This window comes from Athene cunicularia (assembly GCF_003259725.1).
Source record: "Athene cunicularia isolate RWA chromosome 17 unlocalized genomic scaffold, athCun1 chr17_part1, whole genome shotgun sequence".
NCBI lineage: Eukaryota > Metazoa > Chordata > Aves > Strigiformes > Strigidae > Athene > Athene cunicularia.
In genome coordinates, this window is record NW_020799122.1 from 387698 (window position 1) to 410183 (window position 22486).

Here is a 22486-nt window from a genome sequence, read left to right on the forward strand (position 1 = left end):
AGCCGCGTCCCTGCGGCCGCCGCCGGTTCCCCCCAGCGAAGCGCCGCCGCGGGCTCCGGGAGGAACCGGCCCTGCTCGGGCTCTGCGCCGGCGGCGGCGCTTTACCGGGGGGCACGGCCGCCTCCCCCGGGGGACTCGGTCTCCTTCCTCGAGAGAAAAGATGTCCGACACGCAGGCAGGAAAGACTTTGTGCAGTTCGTTGGCAGTTGCCTGTTGCCAGAAAGGAGGCGCTCCCACAGCAAGGCTTCCAAAGGCAGCCCTTCAGTTATAATGAATTACACTGTCATCAGTGTAGTATTAACTCATTCAAATTAACAGTAAATTGGCTTGACAATGCTGCACAGACTTCACATTTTTCATTTGCCTCTTGTCAACACAGGAAAATTCCACACTCTGCACGCCGGTACCCCCGGCACGGTAACACGCACTCAGAAACACACACGTAATGCACCGTGTTGGATTTAATTCTGAGATTATAAAAGCTTCATTAAATCTATCTTACAGAGTGTTTATAGGTATTTTTTCAGCTTCCAGAGAGTAACCCAAGGTTATACACTTTTTTTTTTTTTTTTTTTTTTTTTTTTTTTTTTTTTTTTTGCACAAGGCAATCTCACAACAGGAAACTAATCTTGACAAATGACCAGACTTTGATATCTGTGATCTAAACCACTGCTCATTAGACTGTTCATTTTATAAACGAATGGTAATAAACCTGTTGAGAAGTGTAGGATAGCAGGAATACTTTACAGATCACCCCTTTACAGGTTCCAATCAAAGCCGTAAATTTGAAGGGGAGCATGCAGATAGTCTGTGCTGAGACAAAGACTGTCCCACACCAACCACATTTTAAGAAATAACTCCTTTTGCTTTCTATAAATTTTACAAATAATTTGCATAACTCTGACTTTTTACCCCCATGGCTGATTATCTCCAGCTCTCTTAAGTTAATGTCAAACCTCAAAATCCTTGGACTTGTTAAAGTATGTGGAGAGTGGAAATCAAATGCCTTTATTAGAAGCCCCAGGAAATCTCCGACTCCTAAGCACAACGAAAACATTCCAAAGAAAATTGTTCAAAGAGGACAAAGGAGAAAAGCAGAACAAGAAAACCTTGTTTTGAATCAACGATAGCAAGAGTTTTATAAATAAATTCTGTTGCCTGGACAATTTTGAAAGACAACTCAATAGGTTTAGGAGTTTTTAAGTGTGTTTGCCTCTATGCCTGAAACACTTGGGGGATTCAGCTGAGCTAAAGCTTGGAACAATGGCCTGTCTGTCCATCTGAGTATTTGTAATAATCGCTGCGAAGCAACTTTACAGTACTAGACAGTCAAAAAATCTTCACCAGCTAAAAGTGGGTGAACCTCGCAAATTAATTTTGCATATATATTAGGGGCAATGAAAACACTAGGACATGTGGTCCTGTCTTTAAACAGTAGATGAAAATGTTCCCCAGCGGAAGAGGCCATAAAGATTTTATTTGTTAGGATATCCCTGTGAAGTCGGGCTGCATCAGTAATCTTTAGAAACAACCACAGTTACATGATCCATTGTGCCTTCCTGCATGGGCACAACCATCTGGCGTTTAATACGTACTACTGATTTATTATCTCGCGCGTAGTTATCTTGCAGCGAGTTTGACCCTGTATGCTCCTGAGGATCACGGTTCTGCTGTTTACCCTTCTGATGTCCTGACAACCCACCCTTTACCTTCCTATTGCTCACCCAGGTCCTTCATTTCCTCCTGTCTGTGGGCAAATAGATTTTAATTGTTTTATTATAACTAATTTAATCTGTGCTGAGAGATCTCCATGTGCAGAGCGAAATTTGCTGTTAACATTAAGTGTGGTTCAAGAGGTTTGTTACACAGGACAGAGGTATAAAAATAGACTAATTCAGTCAGGTTGTTTATTTACTGGACCTCTGCCGTGGAGCAGTAAATAGGAAGTTATTAAGCCCTATTTGATATATGCAAGAGGACAGATGCTGCTGTCTACCTATCAGAGACATTAAATCGTTTTCCTTTCTGTGTTATTCTGACATTATGTGTTGCAAGAAACCACAGCAGATACCTGGCTTTTCTTTATTTAATAAACATGCAAAGAGGGTGGTCACAAGCTTTTGGAAATATTGCAGGTATAGTCCCTAGCTCTGATGCTTTTCCTTCTGGTAACAGCCTGTGACATCCCCGTCGTGCCTACACAGCCAGCTGGGAGTTCGCTTGGCACTCGTATAGTATGAAATATGTTAGAGCTGAAGAAAAATATATTGTGCTTTTCACACAACTGAGTTTTATTAAGAGAAGAAATTAAATTACTAATGAATGACATCTGTTACTTGTTCTCTGGGAGAAATTTTGATACTTCCGTCTTCTTTAGATGACATAGAATGGGGAAAACTTATGCACGGGGGCTTTTTCCAGCATAGGACTTGAACATTTCTGTAGAGTCTTACAGCTCATGGGTGCTTATAAAAAAGAAAAACTGTTGCTTGGTTACACTGAATTCAGAACATTCAAAACATCTCAAATGCACTAAAGCAAAACAGAATTATTATAATTTTATGATCTGAAAAAAAAAGAAACCCTAAAAAAAGAAACAATCCATTTTAAATATTTTCCCTGCAGAAAAAAATTACATAGTTTATTAAAGCCAATTTTATAGCTGAAACTTCAGTAAAAGAAAGCTAATTCCGTTTCACCAAGTAGTAATAAGACACGCACAAAAATTAAAGGTTTCTAGAAAAAAAAACCCAACTATTTCGAGAGAAACTAAAACAAAGAAACCTCTTTCTTCTTCAGGAAGAACCGAAGAAAATATTTGTTAACCCTCTATCCACAGGTGCTGTAGTGAGAACACCAACTACCGGCGAGAGCTCGTGTTTAAAACTGCGCTTCAACACGTCCATTTGCATTTGGAGATTAAAACGCATCACAGCTCGGTACCGAGTTACTTTTTCTTCCCATGAACATTCTACTTGTATTTTCATAAGAATGAAAATTGCACTGCCACACAAAGACAGCCTAACGGAGAGAATGATGATAGGGACCACGTGTTACCCCATGCCAAGTGAGATCTTGCCCTGAAGCTGGGGGGTTTCACCGTGGACCCTGTCAGAGCCCCGTAACCGACGGACCCAGGCAGCACCGCAGGGCGGGCTTGTGCCACCACCATCTCCACAAAAAATAGCCTTCCTTTGATTTCCTTCCCACCGGAATAAGGGGAAAAAGTCTCCTTCACCTCAACAGGGGCAGGATTTGGCTCATTTTGAGGCTCTGCCTCCCACCAGGGGCAGGGAGGGCAGCTCTGCCCACACCTCTGTGCCACGTGGTGTCCCACACCGCTGGCCTCTGCCACACAGAAACGACAACTGCCAGAAAGTCCCCAGCCCGGTGTTAATTTTCTCTCTTCACATATTTTCAAGAAAGAAAAGTCACCTGTGACAGCGAGCTGAAACCCCTCCTGAGCTGAGCCCAGGCCCCGCAGGATCCCCGCAGACGCTCCGCCAGCGAGGGCCGGCCCGAGGGACCAGCCGCTGCCCAGGGGACACTGGGCAGGGGAACGGGCTGGGACAGCCGCTCAGCAGGGGCTGCCCATCACCTCCTCGAGCCGGCCTCAGGCCACCTGGCACAGAGTCCCCGGCCGCCCCTACCTGCCCCTCCTGCAGCTGAGGCACCTCAACCCCCCCGGGCAGGCTCAGCACCCGCTGCCAGGCAAGCCCTGCCCGCTGGAACGGGAGAAACAGGAGAGACCCAACAAACGGGCTCGCTGAAACGCATAAAGAGGCAGAATTCGAAGGTGCCATCCTAATGCAACTTGCTCAAGTGGGGCCAGAATGACCTCAAAAGTTACATCTTCCCTAACTATAAAGTAAAACATAAAATGTAAAAGTGCAGAGGAGTTTCTCGCTCCAAGCAGAATGTGACAGAATGGATTCTTCTCTTTGCTTAATTTTCATCCCCTAATTGACCACTTTGTTCAACTGTCTTCCATCACTGCCATGCGGTTCTATTTTATAGCATTTTTCCTTACAACACTTTGATGGAAAAATTTATGAAGAATCGAATTATTGCTGTTAGAAGGGAATTAAAACAATTTTTCATTTACAAAGTCACTGATATTGCTCTACTGTGCTCCACCTTTGGGAATCCAATTGCTCTTCTCAGCTACTCCCATTCCTCTTTATAGCACAGCAATTGCACTGTACAGATTATGGCTGCAATTTTCTCCTAATCTGTTCTGTAGAATAGAAACTGTTATAAAAGTTAAGGGCGCCAATTGAATTGGTAAAGCCAGGGCTGCAATTAAGAAGCCTAATGGATTAACAAAATATGATGATTTTGTTAGAATTATATTTTTAGGCAGTGCAAACATTTGGGAAATAATGTTATTTTTGTCTATGAGTTTAAAAAAAGGCTAAATGGGCTTCTGCTCGTGTGCTTTTTGTATTGCTTCCGACGATACTGAGGTGCTATAAAAGCAGAGTACATGTTGGGGAGTTTTGCACTTCTGCTGCAACTCTGCTGAGCGAGGGCACTACTGGAAACCAACATTTTTTTCTTTTTCCCTTTGGATTTTTATACACATTAAACTAAACCCACCTTTATTTCCTCCCTGGACAAGCCCCCGCTCGCTGGCGGGGGAAGCGGCTCGTCCTCTGCGGGAGCGGGGCCTCGTCTCAGCGCCCAGCTCTGCCCGTCTCCAGCAGCCTGACCAGAGCCTTATCCTTCTTGTTCACTAAGTGGCACGCTGGATTTACAGTTGGCTTTGAATTTACATCACCAACAACACAGGGAAATTCTTCTAATATAATTTTTATATGAAAATTCACCCTAAAGGCCCTATAAGCAGGGAAATTGTAATGTTGGTGATTCACTGCCCTGGCCTTCACTTTTACAGAAAAAAAAAAATCGTGTGTCAAAGCAATTCAAATGTAATTTCTAAGTTATTTCTTAGCTGGCAAGAATGACTTAGGGAAAGAATTTACACAGGGCCTTCCCTCTCAACTAAGAACATTAAGAGGAAGAAACGTTATTTGCCAGTATAAAACAAAATAACTTCCTGTGCCTGCTGCACTGATGCTGTACAAGAGCTTGTGCCCAAACCCATCAGCACAGCCAATTTAGCAACTGATTTGCAAGGGAAAGATACCTTCGTCCTGTGGTGTTAATGTCTTTACAGTGGGGGGTCTATTGCCAGCTTCTCCAAACTCATCAACACAATCTATTATTAATACCCAGAAAGGCTTTATAGTATCTTTATAGCACAAGGCAATGAAAGCTCTGTGGTGTAATCTGTTATCTATATTGCAAAAACATGTGAAATAAAACAAAACATAGACACTTCATAAACAAAATGTTTCATCTGTTACATCTCTCTGCCTCTCCTATATATAAAGCAGTAGGGTGCAGGAAAGGCATTCAGAGAGATTTGCTGTTAGATGTGGGACTGGTTTCTTTTTAAATTTTATTTGTAATGTGACAAAATTTAAACTGAATGAAAATTCCTGCTTCTTTCACCGTGATGACAGTGTTTGCATCTTTGCAAAATTAAGGCTGCATTCGATTTGTAGAGCAAAGGGGTTTAGGAGCAAAACACAGCGTGTAAAAATCCCCAGTAAGGTCTGTGATCCAGCGAGGAGCTGGACCAGAGCGCGGGGATGTGGGCAGCTGGGGGCCAGGCTGGGCTCCCGCAGGGGCTGAGCACCCAGGAGGGGCAGGACCAGGTGCTCCTGGCGGGGCATTGCCATGGCAAGAGCTGAAGAATTTGTCTCCAGTAAGCAGCAGCAGCAAAACCAGGCGCCCACTGGCATTTTCCCGGAGGCAGTTATTTCTTTGGAAAGCGTTCAAGAACTGAATTTGAGCAGGGTCAGATCTTTTCTTCTCTTATTGATCTACATGTCAATATTTTACATGAAAAGCCCAGAATTGCCCTACAGTTAGTCCCTAGGAACAGACACAATTAGAAATATCATTTAACAGCAAATAAGTAAACACACAGTTTAAAACCCAAGGAAATTTTGTTTTGAATAAACAGATTGTGGCAAAGGTGGAACTGAAAAGGGGTACGGAGAAAGTTTTGTATACTTGGTGCATATGTACTTGCAATACAGTAAGAAGCAAAAAAGCCCTCAACACAGGCCTGTGTCTTATTTCCCAGATGCCCTTTTATTTTCTTTGCCCGTTGAAAATAAATTGTTCTTTTGTAGTGTTTGTCTTTTCAGTCCAACTGTCAGCTATTATTTTTCTATTTCCTCTTTTTGTCACTTTGCATTATTTTTGGTGCTGTAATTCCCATTTGTTCCCACTCCTATCTTCCTGTCTCCCATTGTTCCATTTTTTAATCCCCAGTTTTACTCTTCTTCGGCTCTTTTTTGGCCCATTCTCAGTAGGGTTTGAGAGAATACCCAGGCGTGACTCCCTGCTATAGCAACCACACCTCCCCAGGAAAGCCACAACAATCTCTTCGGGAGGAGGAAAGTCTTTCACAAGCTGGCAGCAAAAGTAAATCCTTCTTCAAGGAACTAGAAGGATTAGCAGAGAGCAGTGGGCTGCAGACTTAACCCTACCCCTCATTTCTTTAGAGCACCAGTCACTCAGAACCCTGCTGTGATGTACAATTAAACAGAACCCAAAAAAATCCTGAATGACACAAGAGCCGGATTGTGTAAAGGTTTAATTCCACTTTAATACCTTTCCAAGTTCAGAACTCAAAGATAGCAATTTAACCCAAGAATCCCCATCTGAGCATGAAAAGTTGCTGCTTGTCTTACAAAAGTCCCCGCTATATTCTGCTCTAAATCATGCTCTATTAGCCTGACCTTTGATGGATGAAATTTTTTTCCCCCAATCATCTCACATAGTTTCTCTTCACTGTCCTTCTTCCACAAACTTTGTTCTTCTGATAAGATAGAACAGCCTGAACAGAAGCACAGAGCTTTGGGAGAAACTGTAAAAAGGACCACCAAAAAAGGAGAAGGAACAGTAAAAAACCCAAACCAAACCCCCAAAACTCAGGCAACTAAAGGTGTGTCCTGCAACGTCTAGGAATGATAATTTATTCTTGTAATGTGGAGTCACTCTTATTAACAACATGTCAATTAATAATATGATGGCAAATCAAAAGCTCTCTTAATACAGGCTTTTTTGAAGACTCCAAACATCTGATTCATCTTTTTTACTTTAATGAACAGACATCTGATTAATCATTTCTAAGTCAATGAACAGACTAGCCTTGTTATTCTGGTATGGATGATTACCACAGTTGCCCTACAAACTTAATTTTAGATTAACATGGAAGTACCAAAACCTCCCAGCTTCTGTAAGGCCGAATATGGTTGATAGAGTCCTAAAGACTCGGCTATCAGCATCTGTGTTTGTATTCGGGCTTTGCTAAACCAGACTCTCTGAACCCATTCAAAAACATTTATCAGTAAGCAAGGCCCTGTAGCGTGTCCAGAGCCTCCTTTTGCCTGGAACATTAGCACAGGTTTTAAGTTATTCCAGCAGATATATTCAACATATATCACACAGGACACTTCCACATGTGTGAAAATGAAATCCCATTAGACACCAACAACATTATTAGGCATGCAAAGAGGATTATTCCCTTAAGCTCACAAGACTGAAAGGTTTCTCTAAACATTATATTAACTTTTTCAGAAATTTTTTTTAATTAAATGAAAACTTGTAAGTAGATCAAAGCTAGAAAATAATACTTTCAGTTATGTGTATGTATGTTATACACATACATGTACACACGCATACGGAGAAAAACCAGAGATGCTTGTTAGAAAGTGTACGAAATCCCCCCCATCATATCCATACAGCACTGCTTTCATTTGGCGAGAAAATCTGTACAGCTTGGAGTTGTTCTGTAAAAGCACAGAAATATCCTACGGTATTCCTGAGGGTTCCATAAATTTCCAAAAATTAGATGTTTTCTTGAATATCTGGCTGAAAAAAACTCCCGCTCCGACTGTGCTGTCCTTTCTACAAAGTTGACAAAGCACTTTTTTTTTTTTTTTTTTTTTCCCCACAATATTTGCTGAAATAGAATTAAGTTTGCTCACCAGTAATTCTGAGGATCTTAAGACCATTTGCTAAAAATAAATTAAGTAGAAGCGTTGTCAGCTTTTGCTTCGAGTGAGTGAAATGAAGAACTCCTTTGACACCATCGGGGACAGGACTGGGTCCCCAGTCACAGGTAAGAAGAATTTAAAACCGCTCAATGCCCTGAGAGTTTGGTCCTAAATCTGTTTTCTACTCCTCCCTCGCGGAACCGCCAGCTTGGACATGGGAGCGTTGTTAGCAGCGTCTCAATTTGCTGTTGCAAGGAAAATGGTTCCTTTTTTGGATCTCACTTGAGCACGTGTCACAATTCACAGAAGAGCCTGCACTGGAAATTCGTGGCCGCCGCAGGTGACACCGCGGCGCGCGCTCGTCCGGGCCACCTGCCGTGGCCATGGGCCCGTCAGATGGGCCCGTCAGGGCCAGGCCTGAGCTGCACATTTCTCTTGTTCTCATTTTACTGACAATAGGCATTAAAATATTTAAGATTTGCTTCTAGCACTGCACCAAGCAGGCAGGAAATGTAGAAGCTTGGGTGTACAAGTTAATGAAATATGGTTGGGTGAACATAAGCTCTTCATTTAGACAATAACAGTTACTGCTGCAGTTTCTTTGTCCCCGCTTTATGAAAGTCATAAACTCTCCAAAGAAAAGCATGAGCTATTTTACCCTGATGGTCTTTGACTCCCTCTCACTACCTGCTGGCGCAGTTAGAAAGTATGAACTGCCTTTGAACAGATTAGGACCAAGTTAAAGTGTGACAACATCTTAAGCTTTCTCCACATGTTGCCAATGATTTCCAACTAAAGATGTTACCCTCATCACTTCTGCCACAATGATAAGAATCTATAGCCCACTCACTTGAGGAGATAAAAGCGGTTTAGCTGGAAGTATAAAGTACTCTGACTTGCTAAGCTGAGCGGCTGGCTGTCCCAACCTAGCTGAATTTTTCCTCTACAAAGCACAAAATCCTTATCATTAGGGACTTAAGCTGCTTTTTATTTTGAAACAAAAAGAATACTGTTTATTGGCATCCAACTCAAACCAGCTGTAAACAGTTGCTTTGATGAAGCAGCAGCTACAACTCCAGTACGCCCGAAGGCGCATACCCACTGAGTGTCAATCATTAAAGGAAGAATGTAAGGTGTATACAGGGTCAAAAGAAGGCCAAGGGACATTTAAGACCTCAGGGGGATAGCCCGGTTTGCCTTTAGAACCAAAAGAGGATTTTAAGCTACTCTGCTGTATGACTTTTATCTCAGGAGGCAGCTCTGTGGCCAGGCTCAGCCCCGCGTCTACCCACAGGACTCGCAGTGTTTGGCTTTTCTCCCCGGTGTGGCTGTGGGTGCAACACGGTGAACTGTGGTTTGACAGACCCTGAACTGCTCCAGAGTGCTGTACCTGATGGCAAACTCAGCCTCCACACCGAAGACTGACAGCAGACGTCCTGCTGGTTTCTATGGATGTTTGAGTCACAGATATGCAGGGCCCTCTCAGTGGTTTTAATTCTCGTACTGACCCTTATTCCTTTCATCAAGAGTCACTGCCTGCAACAAATATTTAAGTTAGAGATGCCCCACCAACCATTTTGGTGTGAGAAGTATAAAGTTGTTATAGAATTAAAGATGAAATGGCAGGAAGATCAAAAATCTAATTAAAAGTCAGTTTGAGAACCAACAGCAATAGCTCTGTCACAAAATATGTCTCCACAGTTAGAAATCCTCTTGTAGTCAGAAACACACCAGCAAAAAGCCCAAACCTCAGGACAAGAGCCTCAGGGAACTCACAGATTCTGTCTGGAAAATCGTTGCTCTGGCACGTGGACATGGAAGGGGTTCACAGTCAGCAGAAGAAAGCAGGATGGTCCCTTTTTTGTCATACGGTTCGCTCCGACAGGGCCAGCGCTTCTGCTTCCTGGAGCAGCCGAGCCCGGTCGCTGCTGTCATGAGTTAGGTCAGGTCTCATGCAAACACACACACAAGTGGTGTGGGGTTCCCACCTGTCCCTGATCGCTCACATTACACTGTAATGTCTTCATCTGGACAGTAGTACCTACTAAACACTTTCTAAACACAAAGAAAATACGCTGGCCCTGGAAATGTAAATTTAAGAGAGGAATGGTCACGGTTTGAGAGGTGAAATGGGTCAGTTGCTGATCAGCCCCTGATTTCTCAGCTGCAAAGTTCAGCACAAGTGGGGGAAAAGCCTCCGCATCTTACACATTCCTACAGCGCAGCTCACACCGTCTCCATTCACACCCTTCCCGGACACAATTTTAAAAGGCTGATTGAGAGGGCAGTAAAGAGGTACCGGGGGAAGGGGCAGAGCCCACGGTGGCAGCCTGCGCCGGAGAGGGGACGTGGCGCCCGCAGCCCCCAGGCAGGCCGGGGTGAGCCCACGGCCCCTGTCCTGGGTGAACCCCCACCGGCTGAGCTGCACGCTGCATGTGGGACCCAGCACTGAGCCCGAACCTGAGGCCTCCTTCATGGCCAACTCCCTCTTATGCTCCCAAAGGACCCCGTTACCACAGTTAAGCAGAAGGAGGCAGTTCTCTGCCTCCCCATTCTCAGTCCGAGGCTGAAACCACCTGGAAACCCTTGTCCCATTCTGGGCTCAACCTCCCCAGCAAGGTTCCACACAGGAGAAGCACATCCCGTCCCAGCAGTGAATAAAGGCCCGAAGAAAAGTGCAGGTGTGGCTAAGGAGGGGCATGAGATGGCATCACTGACCGTGGTGCCACCTGGGGAGGGGTCGCAGGCACCCACAGCCCCGGGGGTTGATCTCCTGTGGACTCCAGACCTGGGGGAGCTCTGGAGCACGGACAGATCCCGCTCACCTGGCACGGGGCTGCGGCTCCGCTCTGCGGGGCAAAGCTGGGACAGGCCGTGCTCAGGCAGGTGGTGCCCCAGTTCTGTCCCTGCAGCTCTCCCAGGTCCTTGCGCAGCCCTGCCTGTCCTGCGCGGCTGCCCCAGCCTGGCAGCGCTCACACAACCCCTCCCTGCAGGGGCACGTGAACTCCTGCAGCCTGCGCGGCCGGACGACACCAGCCCCCGGCCCACACACCGGCCTCGCTGCCGGGACGTGGCTCCCGTAGCCAAGAAACGAGGCCCCAAGCCAGCCCTGAGCTCCGCCGCCGTCTCCTGCAGGGGGAAGGCAAGCGGAGCCTGGGCGCGCTGGAGAGAACACGGGCTTTCTGAAGCCCCTGCGCGCAGACGTGGATGTTCCCTCGCAGGAGCGAAGACGCTCTGGGGAAGCTCGGCCACCCTCGGCCACCCCTGCCCCCAGCTCCGCGCCGCAGCCGGACTGGCGCGGCCCCTCCGGGCAGCCCGGGGGGTGGGCTCCGGCCACCTTTCCCCCGCACCGGACCCTCTGCCTGGCGGACGCCCGCGTCTGGCAGTTGGCCAGGCTCCCTCCCGGCCCCCACCGCGGCCCAGCAGGGCCCTTCCCGGAGCAGGTGCTGCACGGAGCCCCGCTCCGAGGGTCGGGCAGCTTACGCTCCCTCAGGAGACCGGAGCGGTGGCGGCGTGCAAGCTCAGACGCTAAGCTAACAAAGCTACAGGGTGGGCCAGGCTAACCCTTGGTGCCACATCAACTGGAATAGCTACATGCTTCACAGGAAAGTGTTATCTCTGCAGAAGGCCCTGGTGCCACCAGAGATGCCGCTCCTCCAGGCACAGGCCCAGCACCTCCTCCTCCTCCCATGGCTGGGAAGATACGCACCAGTTTTACCAGTTGCTCTGGCAGACACAGGGCACATCTTCCTGCCCACATCCTCCCAGACACCACAAAACAGATCCCTTGGTTTGGGGATTCCGTTCAAAATCCCTGCCCAGGCTTGGGGCCCTGTCCCCAGAGCACCATCCTCCCACTGCCCACTCACTGGGCCAAACTGGGAGCCAGCCTGTCCTGCTGGTGCCAGCCCCGGCTCTTTCACCAACCGCACCCAGAGAAACGTCTCCAGCCTCTGCTGCGCAGGCACCTGCCCAGTGCTCAGCTTCTGAGCGTCCATCCTCATCCTCGGATGGGAACGCGCCTCCCGGGCGCTCCGCACGCTGCTGGAATTGCACCTATCATTGTGGGCTTGCGTGACAGGCAGAAGGCCGTAGAAAGTTTGTGGTGCTGTTAGATCCGTACAACAGTACATATATAGTATAAAAAAACAAGACTTTGCAATTTATTCTGTTAAGAAATTTTCCTGCATAAGACCTCATAAAATCTTTTTTAAAAGAGACAGTAGTTCATCTTTATTGTCACGTTGATATCTTTATAAACTTGCTCCAGTGATCTATAGGAAAAGCAAACCAGACAGCTCTGTATTTATGGGCATATTTTAAAAGCCTCTTATATTTAACAACTGCATTTAGCTGCGTTAACTGCAAGTTGCAGTAATAAAGGCTCTGCACACTTCGATGCTAAATTAAAAAAAGTTCTGCTGTTCAATAATACATAGATGCTGTTTTTTTCATTACTCTTTAATATCATTTCCATTTAGTTTATAAATAATTGTAGCTAGCTAATGAAACGAAATAAAACCTGCCTCCAACCCATTCCCTAGAGCAAACTAAACTCCTCTTTTTAAAGCTTCTTAATCACCGCCCAGTTCTTACAAAATTAGCATAGTAATGGGCTTTAAATTGAGCCTCTTTGTTTTTTAATTAAGCTCCCAGCAGGTAAAAATAAAACAGATTATTGAAGAATATGCCAACACTAATAGCCTGAAACTCTTTTGACAATTAAAAAGATCCCGCGTTAACCCTTCCGAGGATCCCGCGCGCTGACAGCCGCCCCCAGCCCCGGTCCCTCCGAGCGCCGTCGAGTGAAGCCGAGGCCGCGCCGGGTCCGCGCCCGCCGGCCGGGGGTGCCGGGGCGGCCCCGGGGTGTCACGGGGCGGCCCCGGGTGTCACTCACGGGGTCATTAGGCGAAGACCTTTGTTTACTCTCTGCACAGGGACAAGCATTACAAACTTCACTGGGCATCTCTGGACCATGCCCTGTCACAAATAAATATCACCAGCAGAATCATTCTAAACAACCTAAATCCATCACAACCGAATTAACTTTCCCTGAACTACCCTGGAGCAGATCACATATAATTTATATAAGAACCAGAGAGGCTGGACTGCGAGATGGTGAAGATGAAGATGACTTAGAGTTTCTGAGATGGGATCCTCAGTCCCGTGACCCCTCTCCTCACTGCCTCTGCTGGGCCTGACGGAGAGATGGCTTATGTGTGCAGAAACACTAATTCCTCCCGGGACCACTGCAATTGTGGGGACCTCTCCGGGAATATATTTTCTTTAAAGCAAAAAGCGGCAATATTGAGAATAAGCTTGCAACATTGTCAGCACATCTGGTTGAGGACAGCTGGAGAGGCAATATTCAGTACAGGCTTCTTTGTCCTTGTGTTTGAGGTTTGTCAGCTCTTGGTGGGGCTCCGGGGTGGCTGGAGGAGAGAGCAGCAACTTGTGAGTGGGGTGTTTCACAAATTCCTGCAGAACTGACTTCAGAGAATGCAGAATCCACTGCAGAGAACAGCTGAACCCCAACCACTTCGCACTGAGAGCCTCCCAGCAAACAGGATAACAATTCCCTGTGCCTACAAGATTTATACTAGGGGCGTCAGGCTGGAAAGCGTGCGTGCATGCGTTTGGCACTATATACCTTGTGCCATGCGACATTAAACAAGCCGTTCGGTGAAACCGTGCTGGCCCAAGCACTTGCAGACGTGCATTCACCCAGCGCATCTCAAGAACAAATAAATACAAGAGGAGCTCAGCACAGTGGTGCATTTAAAAATACTCCTGCCTCTTCTGACAGTGTTCACCAGGCCCAGAGGCATTCCTCACCATGTGAATAATCCCTCTGCCACCACAGAATCAGTCGAAATGGAAAACACTTTTGTCCATGTCTAACCCTGACTGGTTTTCAGCTGCAGATGGAACTACAGTGAACCCATCAACTTCTGCTCTGTGTGCACAGGCTGTTATCTCCACCAGCGTCTGACCTTTTGCAAATGTGATCCAAGGTGACCTTTTACTATTATTGCAGCAGTAAATGCAGTTTTTCAAGGAATTCTCACTGGAGCATGTTTTACATTAGTAGTTGGTATGCATCAGAAAAATCCAACTTCTCTGCTTTGTAGGGTTTATTAACGCAGCTCTCTCTATAGAGAAGTACGGTTTTATATGGCCCTTATACGAAACGAGCATTATCACCACCAAGCCGCTACCAAGCGGCCCCGTTCCGTGGGCAGAGCAGCTGTCCAAACAGCGCCTGGTGTACCTGCCCGCCACATAGGTACTTGTTTACTCTCTTCCAGCAGAATACACAGAGGTAATTCTTCTGGATTTCATCACTGTCCCTTGTTTTATGCTTCACATTCAACCTCTCAGGAAATCAGAGAAAGGTATTATTTCCTAACAAAAATATCTGTCATCTGATCACAGCTGGCAGCTTCAACCTTCCCCCTGCCCCCCGAAACGAGTGCTTTTGTTTAACGTCTCCTTGGCGGGAATGGGTTTTATACTGGCAAAGTGTAATACTGTTTCTTTTGGATAAAGACTATCCAACCACTGCGTGTTGAAAGCTCACACCATCCTTTGTCTCATAATGAAGTTGGACTTATTGGTTGCTCAAGAGAGAAAAAAAAAAAAAAAAAAAAAAAAAGGACTACACATGGATTTTTTTGTTTGAAAATTAGACTCTTGACAGATCAAAATGTCAGTCCAGAACCAACTCTCCTGACCCAGGCAAGGGGCTCTCTTGTAACTTGGAAGCATATTCCAAAGTTTCCAAACTCAGACAACAGCAGCAGCAACAGGAAAAGAACAGTGTTTGAATCCTAATGGTCTCTTAAGAGCTCAGGTATTGGGAAAGACGTATCTGCAAAAGACCAAGGTCAGAAATCCAGCAGCAGTGCCACAGACGCCAATCTTTGACCACATCCTCCTTCCTGCACCCATTTGGTTCACTCAGAGATCACACAGTCCCCTTCACACTAACCCACGTATTCAAAAATGGGCACAGAATTTATTTCTCCACAGCACACTTTTTAAATCTCTGCCAGACAGCACCCGTGGAGCCCTGCGGGACCCCAGAAGTCCTCACACAGCTGCTCTGTACCCCTGCTCCACCAATGGCTCTGATGTGGGCTGCCAGCAACAAAAACTGCTTCACCCACCACAACAAGCAGTGCAGAAGACACAAAACCCCGTCACTGGCAACCTGGAGATGATCTGCTGAGGACAATTTGCAGCTGATGATCCCTGAGCATTTACTGTGCTTGAAGACAGAGCAGCTGCTGATGGCACTGCTTCCCGCTCTGAACATCTGACTGTGTGAGGGAACCTCCTTCCAGTTCCTCATCTCGAGCATTTCACAGGAAAACACAGGCATTTCCAAGGAACATTTGCATTTCCTGAAAAGGTGCAAATTCTTCCGGCCAGGAAGGCATCGTCTCATGGTTGTGCACTAGGAAAACCTGTGTTTGCTAATACAAGCAACTTAAATTTTACCATTGACTCCATTTATGAGCTTTAATGAAATACACAGCTTTCATATGAGCAAACTGATAAAATAAAAATAATTTGGCATGAAAATGCTAAGAACAAGCCGAATCGGCCACTCTTGGAGACTATCTAAGCGAGATGACAGACCTGCTGAACCCCTGGAGTTGCAATCTCAATTCCAAATTCTGTCAGAACGGGGAGAAAGACTGCAGGTTTAGTAGTTAACGGCACAACGGAAAGCAGCACTTTCCAAACACAAGGTTCGTGAAAGAAGTTGAAATACCAAGATTGAGTGCAACAGTCACTGTAAGGAATTCCTGGATTTGTCAAGAAAAGCTCATGTCCCTTTGTCAATAAGCACAGGATGAAGCGATTAACAGGGCGCCTTTCCAAACGGGCGCTCACGGAGAAGCGCTACTGAAGCGTCATGAACGCCACCAACAACCCCGTCAGCAGGCAGGCAGAGGAGCCTTGGGATGACGCTGGCAGAAAACATAAGACAAAAAGGGGAGCAGCCGATTCAGAAGTCACAAAGACACGAGCAGCTCAGCGAGGTCAGTGCATTTGCGCTCTAAGGCGGGTGCACACCAGGTAACAACCTGCCTTGAGTTTCCCTCACTTGTCAGTTCACGAAGGGTCAGTAAAAGCTCATCAGTAACTCCCAGCAAAAGCCCCAGCCCTTTTTGATAAGGCCCCGCTCCTGGTTTTGTTAAATCGTCTTACAGTAAAGACTAGGATTAACCTCCAAAGGCACACAGATGCAAAGCAGTTGGAGTGGTTTCTGCAGTGACACGGGGTGCGGGGGTGAACCTCACAGGGGTGACAGCGTTCTGCTCCCCGGCGTTAGCTGCGTGTGCTGAGCAGGAAGATGGCCCCAGCTGAGCGGCGCAGCCTCTACGTACACGCGGGGCTATGGGGAGATCACAAAGCAGAGGAAAAAACTGTGGGTTGGTTTTGGGGGTTCTTCTTTGTTAGTTGGGGGGGGCGTGTTTTACTTCTGTTTTGCACCTTTGGGAGACAGCAGAGACTTGATGTGCTGCTGTTCTGCTCGTAAAGAAATTACGCCCTCACTGTCAGTATTTGCTGAAGGGAGGTAGAAAGGAGGAGGAGGGGGATCGGTGCTGGTCGTCTGTGTCAGCGAACACCAACACAGCTGAGATACTGCAGGAGAACCCTCCCGAGTGCCCTGCCAAGGGTGATGACAGCCGATGTTCGAGTCAAACTGCGCGGCGAGAGAGAGCGAGCACCTAGACAGCAGTGACTGAGCCTCCCATGTTAGCAAGGGGCAGAGACTTGTCCCAGAAATATTAAGAGGGAATAAACAGGAAAGTGAAATTTTGGTCAGTTCAGGGGGAGAAAGGCAGACCTTTGTATTACATCAAATACTGTGTTACCTACGCAGGGACACACGTCCATGGTGTGTTTAGTTGTGCACAGCTCCATAAACTCTGAGGTATTTATGTGTGTTTGCACACCGAAACTCAGCGCGCTCCTTCCCGGGTCCTGTGGTGGTGACACCGTGCTAGTGGCGGTACCGGGCCCCCAGGCCCGCGGCACCCTGCAAGCCTCAGGCCGGGCTGCAGCGGCGCCCGTGGGCTCACCAGTGCCCGTGGGCTCACCGGGCTGCTCCGCAGGTCTGGCAGCCAGCAGGGATCGGCCCAGTCCCGCACCTCCGAGAAGATGTTTCTTTACTGCCCTTCATGTAAGGATCATCCGCCGAAGCCCCAGCAGGCACAAGGGTGAAGGTCTGACTCCAAATTTCTGCTGTTTACGGAGAAGAAATCTTTAACCCTTATCACCACATCATATTTCTCATCCCACCACGCCCGGCTGTGAGGCGCCGGGACTCCAGCGCGGCGTTGCCCTCGCGGTCACTGGCCTTTGCCTGGCTCTCCTGCGGACACGCCGAGTCCCCAGGACAGAGGCTCTGCCCGCCCGCACCGCGATGCCGAGCACCACGAGCAAGGATCACCCTTGTAGTGCCCGTGGCCAGCCGTCCGGATCTAACCCAGAAGGGAGCGCGGGGCACGGCGGAGGAAGCAGGAGTGCTCGGAGCAGCGCCCAGAGCTGGGCAAGGGCCGGGGGGCAGCGCTGGGGGAGCCCCCCGGCATGCAGGGGCCAGCTCCGCGCTCCTGCCGGTCGTTACCCAGGCTGTGGGCTTACGGATCCTCGGCTGTTCTTGCTTATTATATGAACTGACCTTGGTCTTCAGCTGCCAGGTGGCAGAAAGAGAATAGGATAAATGCGCATGGAGCTGAACACCAAGCCCAGAAGTGTCCTTGAGCCCCGGCGTTCCCTTTGCTGCCACACGCACTCCAGTATTTGACATTTCACAGAATGCATCGGTCAAAACTATCACCTAATTGCAGTAACAATCTCTTGGTTGAGAGCAAACTCTTGGCAAAGCTTCAAGCTCTAATCATTTCAACTGAATACAACTGCAAGAAAACAAGTACCTTTAAAGCTGTCACTTCTTATAGCGTGACCCTTCCTGCCACCCCATGAAGCACACATGCCACATCCTCCACGTCCATCCTCTAGCCGACCCACATCAGCCCTCAGAATTCCAGCAGTTTGGTGATTCCCATTAAAAAGACCAAACTCTGGACAGTTTTGTGCATAAGGCAGACTTTTACCTGGCAGTAACTCAGCAAACGATTTTGTAAATCTGAAACAGATAATTACATGGAAAGTAGCAAAATACAGCTCCTGTGCTCAAGACATCGTCTTCAATTTTTCTCTCATATTTTTGAAGCAGTATTTTCCAATTTAGTTTTTGTCTATCTTAAATTATCTGTAAGTGGGATGAACTCCCATGAATATTTTATTAGACTTGGCATTATGCAAATTAGAGAAGTTTGCACTTAACCATAAATTAGCTCTCAGCCCCCCAGAGGACTGCTCGCATGATTTCCCACCTACTAAACACTGACCCTCAGCATTCTTCTGCTCTGGAGGAGCTGAATGCAATCCCTGACTTGACCCTGTAGGGACAGAGAGTGAGAGATGTCAGGGCTTTAAAAGCCAGCCTGCACAGCAGACGTCCTTCGGCTGCCGAGGGAAGCGTAATTATTCTTAAAAACCTCTCAATGTAAGTGACATGCAGGAGAGGTACGAGCACTGTTTATGGTTTCCACACTCTGAAACAGGGATTCGCGTTGGGCTTCTAGCACTGTAGTGGTTTACTTCAGCAATTCTGCCCGCTCATCTCACAAAATAATAGGGAAATCCATAATTAAAGGCAGATTGAAATGCTGAACTCAAAGTCTTCTGACTTGCTGGTTCCTCCCCTGCAATGTAGGAAGACGAATTAGAGCACCTAAGTGCAAGCACAGCCCTGCAGTAGCCATCTCAATACTGAACCAGAGGGGAAAGAAACAAAAAAGTCTTTCTTAGGGAACTCTTAAAACGGTTATTACTTACAGCACAGAGTTTATCTGCAACTACCGACCACTACAGCCTGGATGCATCTCCAAGCTCTTCTTTCTGTTACCCTCCAGAATTAGAAGTATGATATGCTTAATGTAAACCATATTTCTCCAATGTCTAAGTGGTTTAACAGAGCTGAAAAGCTTGTCACCCTGTAGAAAACAACTTTATGTCTTTTTTTTCTATTAAAAATTCACAAGCTCTAACAAGCAAACTGAAAAATTCTGAATGCGTTCTTCCCGACACTCACACTCTTCCTTTAACGCACATTTTCTTGAACCCGTGGCAGACTTTCTATACGGCACGTTACAGCGCAGCAAGATGCATTTGCTACAGGTATGTAACTTAAAACTGTTTGTAAGAAACATCCTAAACATGTCCCTTGCTGTAAATGTGACATCTTTACAGCACATGCTTAGTAAATGAAAGCCCTGGGAAAAGGAGGAAAGTCAGGATACCTCCCATATAACTGATTGTAAATTCTTGGGCACCAGGTTTATATTCTTAATAACCTACTAGTTAGACTTAGTGTGTCTGTTCCATCTAAGTCAATTTAAATGAGGTGTACCAGATACAGTACATAAAGTGTTTCATACTTGTGGAGATATGTTTAACTATTGTTTCTTTAGGAAAATCTAATAGCTAGCCCCATTTAATCACTGTCAGATGTTCTACATGTTGCAAGTGGTAACTTCCTTGACACAAACTGCTTTTAATCAGGAATCTCCAACATATCTCACATACATCTCAGGCTGACTTTTGTGATACATTAAAAAGTTTTTATAGTATTTATTTTTTTGGTCATGTTACCCTGGTTTACATTTTGCTTTACTGGGTACTTAGGAAAAAACCCTACAAGGTAACTTTTTCTTTCTCTGGAAAGGCCATGAATTCCATGGGGTTTCATAAAAATTAAAACACAAATGCAACACCCCCCACCTCCCCCTCCCACAGGCTCTCACCACACTTACTTGGAGTCTGGGTTAGTACAATCGATTCTGTCAGAGCGGCGCAAAGCCCAGCCTTGGGCCCGGGGCAGCGTTACCGTTCCCCCCATCCCCGCGGCTGTTTGTAAACACATCTCGGCTGAGAGCACGCGGGCGGAGCGCTGATAATAAGAGCCTTCAAACGGGGTTCTTTAACTTCTCTGACTCTAAAAAGGCAATCAAAGCCACCCCCCAATGTGTGATTAAATATACGCAGGGGATAATCTCGCCTCCGAAAAGCTGGAGAAAAGGTGGTGTCGAGACTGGTTTGAAGTGGCCTCCTTAATAGAAAAGGACGGTCCCTTTCTGTGTACATCATGATTTGCTTTGGGATTTCTGTTGTGCCCCGTAAGCCTACAGGATATTACAGCAGCTTTTGTGTCGCTGGTGACCCAGCTGTTCATTATTGAAAAATTCCACTGCTTGATGCTGAGGGCAGGAAGGCTGACCCCTCATCTTATGGACGTTACTATCTTTCAAAAGATACAGGATTAAAGGGCCGAGCAAAATCTGGAGGAAAGCTATGTCTGGTTTTCTGTGTTTTCGTTGTCTTTCGCTATATTGGCCCAGAGAGGGATGTTTGTACAGGATTTAATTAGTTGGAATCAGGCTGAGATTATTGTTGAGACTATTTACTCAGCAAATCTCCAGTCTGAGCCAGAGCTCGAAATGAGTCTGAATAAGAAAATCTAGGAGTGCTCGGTCTTACTGCTCATATTCTGTAACGAGCAGCGAGACACGGATGCGAAGGGTCTGATCATGTGAGGTGCTGAATGCCCTTCGCTCCCACTGGGATCAATATAGCGTGGGGGGAGCCATCATTAAATCACATGATTGAGTTTTAATCAGCTATAAATAGCAAGTGAGAAGATCACAAAAGCCCCTGAGGTTTAAGGAGAACTTTCACTGCGTTCTCTTGGGAGCAGGGCTATAACCCTGGTGCATGATCCAGCACAAGAAGCAATAAAAGGCACGTTATCATCACTATTGCAGCTGTGGGGATCCAGTCATTCCATACACATCAACTATTTATAATAAAAAGGTCAGGAATATGATCTTTTTTACATATTTGTTTTTTAAATTAAAGCATCAAGATTTGGACAGGAGACTCTGGACCCATCAGCTTCAGTGGAAAAGGACACACTGTGTCTTCTAGACGTAAGGGAGCTGGGAGCAGAAGCTGGAGGGGCGATCAGTGTGGGAGCAAGCAAGGAATACAGAGCTGCAGCAGGACACGAGCATCTCGGAGCGCCGCGGCTTCACTGCCAGGCCTCACCTGGGACGGGGAGGGAGGAGATTCTGGCAGGAGATTCCCTGGGATTCACAGCTTAAACTCCTCAATAATTCAAGGTTCTGAGCTCTCCTCATTTCAAGGGGAGGGTCGTCACGGCTAGGAAAGTTTGAAGGTAAAGGTGAATAAGCTGCTGATCCTACTCTGTACAGTAACACAGGTGCTCCAGTCACCCTGTGCAAACGCAGAGATGCCCATGCACCTTCTGGGACTCTGGAGGGAGCAGAATCTGGGGTGGAGAGCTGCTGCAATGCGCGCTGTTATGGGACCGCATCTCCTTGTAGGAGAACCTCTACCCGAGCCATGGATAGGTGCTTGCAGACAGGAGTGGTCATTGTCTGGTGAATTAGAGGAGGCACTAGGGTTGCTAGAGAGGAGAAAAACGTGTGGGGCCAGCTCCCCTCAGCCAGGCACAAACCTCATCAAAAAAATTACTCCCTGTGATTTATTAGGCTTGAAATCCTGATGATGACCCAGAGCTAGCTGCCAGGACCTCATGTCTCGAACACCAAACAAACCCAACAGCATTACTGCAGCAACATCCCATCATTAGATGAGAGTGCACAGAAACCAAAGGATTTCTGCCACACAGGGGGATGTTTAAGGTGAAGCGGCCGTTGCTTTGGTTGCGCTGGTTACTATGGCATGAACCTGCCCTGCCTGCGAGGGGACGGGGAGCTCTGCAGGCACGTTGGTCTGCAGATGTTACCATTCATGAAGCTGCTCTCTGCGGAGGGGAAAAGCCCTTCCCGGAGGCACAAGGCCCCTTGTTGCCTGGCTGCACTATTTCAGTCCAAATAATATTGTTTTAAAGTCACACTCGCCAGACTGAAGAGTAACAGATACAGAGAAAGCAAACACACAAACTCCAGCGGATCCTCACCAAGTCAGACACCAGTGACCGCCCATTTCAAAGGACAAAAGCACGCTCTGACCCACGCCTCACAGCAAAAGGCAGCAGGCATGCCGAACATCTCCTCCACTACCGGAAAATTAAAATAAAGCGAGAAAGTAGAGGAGAATTCAGTGCTGATCTCCGATCCCCACTCTGATTTTTTACCAGTTTTAAGCAAACTCTTGGCATTGGCTCAAACGGCTTTTTGTGAGCAAGCATGTTGTCAGCGTTTTTCTTTAAAGACACATAACCTAAAGTAAAAGAATAAAGCCAGGCTGAGATTTATGCTGCAGCTTTCTTTTGCCCCCCC

General features: G+C 46.9%; 1 protein-coding gene across 2 annotated transcripts in view; it reads right to left on the minus strand.

Annotated features, from left to right (window-relative positions):
* LMX1B (LIM homeobox transcription factor 1 beta) overlaps positions 1–22486 on the minus strand; it is an 88285-nt gene that overhangs the window by 11892 nt on the left and 53907 nt on the right. The window contains exon 1 of one of the 2 annotated variants that reach the window (XM_026860620.1): positions 10904–10978. The exons of the other annotated variant lie outside the window; for it this stretch is intronic. The gene's annotated coding sequence lies outside the window, so the exon portion shown is untranslated. Of the gene's footprint in view, positions 1–10903; positions 10979–22486 lie in introns of those variants that run through there. 2 annotated transcript variants of the gene reach the window in all.